The sequence below is a fragment of the Macaca fascicularis genome, chromosome 9 (genome assembly GCF_037993035.2).
Source record: "Macaca fascicularis isolate 582-1 chromosome 9, T2T-MFA8v1.1".
In the NCBI taxonomy this organism is placed as follows: domain Eukaryota; kingdom Metazoa; phylum Chordata; class Mammalia; order Primates; family Cercopithecidae; genus Macaca; species Macaca fascicularis.
Genome location: NC_088383.1, coordinates 132,961,705 through 132,965,780, shown reverse-complemented (window position 1 = coordinate 132,965,780; position 4,076 = coordinate 132,961,705). Strand labels below are relative to the sequence as shown.

General features: G+C 56.5%; 1 pseudogene; it reads right to left on the bottom strand.

The window, feature by feature from the left end:
• Positions 1 to 2,743: 2,743 nt before the first annotated feature.
• LOC102140343 (Y-box-binding protein 2 pseudogene) lies at positions 2,744 to 4,076 on the bottom strand (annotated as a pseudogene).

Sequence of the window (4,076 nt, the reverse complement as noted above, 5' to 3'; positions counted from 1 at the left end):
GCAGCTGGCCGGTGCCCCAGTGGCGGGGCAGAGCATTTGCTTACTCCCACTTCCACATGAGATAATCGGGAGGTCTCCTGCCATACTCTGCGCTTTCAGCATAATGGAATTCAGGAAAATTCCTGGGCCGAGCCACCCCGCAATTCTAAAGGCAGAGACCCGGGCAGCCTGCAAGGACCTCGGGATATGGGCACACCTCCTATCCCCGCTATCTTCCTACTTCCCCTAAGAAAGCACTTGCCTCCCGGGGCCCCAGCCCTCTGCCTCCTGCCTTTGCCCACGCGGTGACTCCTCACACTGTTCAAGCGAGTCCGCCTCTTACCCCACCCCAAGGCCAAGTTCAAGCGCTGCTGCTTCCTCCATGATGGCTGCCTGGATTCCTCCATCCCCGTCCCCAGATATCCCGCAGTGTAGCGATGTTCCTGAGGCTGAGGTAGTGGATGTCCGGAGAGAGAACCGAACTGGGGGGGGGCGGGGGGCAGAGAAAGAGTTGGACGATCTTAGGCAAGCGATTTAACCTCTCTGAGCCTCAGTTTCCCCAGTCTCTGAACGGGGTGGGAATACGGAGGATTTCAAGGAGCCCTTTCAGATCTGCCTGTCCCTTTATTGCCTTTTGAAAACTCGCCACTTTCCCCAAGCTGCATGAATTCCTAAGGCGTTTTGCAGAGGAGCTGTGCCAAGGGTGTGGAAGGGGGCGGGGGCCGGCAGTGGCAGCCGGGTCCCCACGCCCCTGGGGTTCTGCAGACCTGCTCGCTGGAGACCAGGAGGCGCCAAAAGGCAGTCCTGCGTTGCTCCCTGGTGGCCAATGTGGACACTGCAGCCAGGAAGCCTTTCCCTCCCGGCTTTCCGGAGAGAGGCTGTCCGCTGGACACTCCCCAGGCTTCGTGGCTCACCTCTTACCCGGCTGGGGAGCTCCCGACACCAAGGATGAGGGCGTTGGAGGGTGAAAAACTGGGTCGCAGCTCAGCCAATCAAGAGCGTGGTTCTGAAGGCGCCCAGTTGCGGGGAAGTGGATGTGGCGGCCCCCCAGAGGTGCACCCACCTGCCCCTCCGTTTGTGGGCTTTTCCCACGGCCTCTGAGGTCTGCTCAGCAGCTCCGCTGGAAGTGATAGGGGCGCAGCCACCTCCCCACCTTTCTGCCCTCCTAGTCCTTCCATCCTGGGACAGTTGCCCCTTCCCAACCCTCTCTCCTGAACCATTACAAAATCCTGTCCTGAGCCAGCTGTACTTTGGCCTCAAGCCCCCTCCTAGGACTGTGGATGATTGAGGAGGGCCTCGGAAGGAGCCATCACTGTTCCCAGGGAGGCCTTGGAAGTGGCCGTGATAGTGATGAGGAGTTCCTGGAAGCAGGATCAGAGGCCTGTCTGCAAACACACCAGGGCTCCTATCCTTTTTCATGGTTGCCTGCCTCTGCCTTCTCCTCTTCTCCCCAGCGTTCTGTCTTCCCTGGCCTCTCCCGTCTCCTCTCTGCTCTCTTCTCTCCTTAAGCCTTGCCTCTGTGTCTTCGCAGCCCTATGCAGGCAGGCTCTGCTTCTCCCTGTTCCCCGAACCATTCTGTTCCTAGATGGAACAGGATGGAACAGGTCCAGGGGCTGCTGGGCTCCGACACCCCTGGCCCTATTCCCAGGGCCTCCCTGTGTTATCTGAGCACCTTCCCAGCCTTAGTTCAACATGCTGAGGTCTGGGATTTCCATCTTGGACCCAGGTGCTCATCCTGCTTGGCCCTGACCTTCCCTTTCCCTGTCCACTTTGCCTTTGAGTCCTTTCTGCTCTCTCCTCTCCTTTACTCGCTTTCTCTCTCCTCCTCTCCATTTGCTCTCGCCCGTCTGGCAGTGAAGGAGATTTGCTGGGTTGGGCTAGGGCTGGGGTTGGCGTTCAGAGGGACAGAGGGTCTGGAGAAGAAGCTGCTACTGTGCAGGCTTAGGAGTGTCCGCAGTCTCGATGAAAAGCTGAGATAACACAGATAAATCCACATGCCCTGCTCTGCCTAAAAGACACACTTAGATATCCAATCTGTGACCCTTGGCTTAACTTTTTTTTTTTAAATTTTACTTTAAGTTCTGGGATACATGTACAGAATATGAAGGTTTGTTACATAGGTATACATGTGCCATGGTGGTTTGCTGCAGCTATCAAACTGTCATTTAGGTTTTCAGCTCCGCCTGCATTAGATATTTGTACTAAAGATCTCCCTCCCCTAGACCCCACCCTGCAACAGGCCCTGCTGTGTGATGTTCCCCTCTCTGCATCCATGTGTTCTCGTTCAACTCCCGCTTATGAGTGAGAACATGCTGTGTTTGGTTTTCTGTTCCTGTGTTAACTTTGCTGAGAATGATGGCTTCCGGCTTCATCCATATCCCTGCAAAGGACATGAACTCATCCTTTTTTATGGCCATATAGTATTCCATGGTGTATATGTGCCACATTTTCTTTATCCAGTCTATCATTGATGGACATTTGGGTTGGTTCCAAGTCTTTGCTATTGTAAACAATGCTGCGGTAAGCATATGTGTGCATGTGTCTGTATAGTAGAATGATTTATAATCCTTTGGATATATACCCAGTAATAGGATTGCTGTGTCAAATGGTACTTGTGGCTCTAGAGGAATCACCACACTGTCTTCCACAATGGTTGAACTAATTTACACTATTACCAACAGTGTAAAAGCGTTCCTATTTCTCCACAGCCTCGCCAGTGTCTGTCATTTCCTTACTTTTTAATAATTGCCATTCTAACTGGCATGAGATGGTAGCTCATTGTGGTTTTGATTTGCATTTCTCACATGACCAGTGATAATGAGCTTTGTTTTCATATGTTTGTTGGCCGCAAAAATGTCTTCATTCTTTTTTATTATTTATTTATTAAATTTTTTTAAAAAATAATTTCCTTGGCTGGGCTTGGTCTCACCGTCAGCACCTTCCGTGGTAGGCTGCTGGGGTGGCCTGGGCGGAAGGGCCTTAGGTATCTGGGCCGGAATCTAGGCGGGGGCGCCCCGCTCATCTCCCTGCTGTTAGTGCCCCTCCAGTGGGGCTGTCTCTTTGGGTTCTACCCCCTCAGTGCCCTCTATAGGCTGTAGCTGGTTGGGGGGCCAGGGGCCTCGCTCAAACCGCCGTCGGTAGAAGAAGGGTGGGGGGGCGCCGTCATCTGGGCCACTGCCCAGAGTCTTCGGCCCACTCCCCTTCGCTGCCAGGTTCTGTCCCCGGAGGGGATCTCTGCCACCATGGGTGGTGGGGCAACTGAGGGAGGCCGGGGATGAATCGCGGAACCTACGTCGGTTGGGGGAATAATGACTGCCCTTCACGGGCACACCCCCACCCAGGGCCCAGTTACATTAGTGGCTTCTGCGCCCTTCTCTCCTTCCACGACATCAAATTCCACAGTCTCCCCATCTCCAGCCCTGCGCAGAAACTTCCTGGGGTTGTTTCTTTTAACAGCTGTCTGGTGAACAAAGACGTCTTCCTTGGTGTCATTCCGGTTGATGAATCCGTAACTACTCCGGACGCTGAACCATTTGACAGTGCCCAGGACTCGGATTGCCAGCACCGGCTCGTCCACCTGACTCCGGGCCGGCCGGATGGGGGGAGGGGTGGGGGCGGGGGTTCCCGAGGCCGCCGTCGTCTGGTTGTCCGGGGTGCAGGGGCCCGGGGTGCGCGGGCCCGGGGTGCAGGGGCCCCCGGCAGCGGGGTTCAAGGCGGCTCTGTCCCCGCCGTGGCCGGCCGCCCGCCCCGCCACCTGCTTTCTGCGGCTCCCCCGCGGGCACCGGTACCACCACTGCTACCACCGCTTCCACCCCTGCCTCCGTCGCGGGCACCGTCGCCGCGGGGACCGCTGTCGCCACCGCTGCAGCCTCCACCTCGTTCTTCCCGCCCGGTCCAGTACCGGCCCTCGCCGCCACCGCCTCGTCCTCCGCCGCAGCCCCGGCCCCTCCCCCCCGCTCGCGAACCCGCTGCCCTGCTCGGTCCTCGTGCTCTGAGCCTCGCCTGCACGCCAATGTCTTCATTCTTAATCGCTGCTTTTTTTTTTTTTTTTGAGATGGAGTCTCCCTCTGTCACCCAGGCTGGAGTGAAATGGCTGA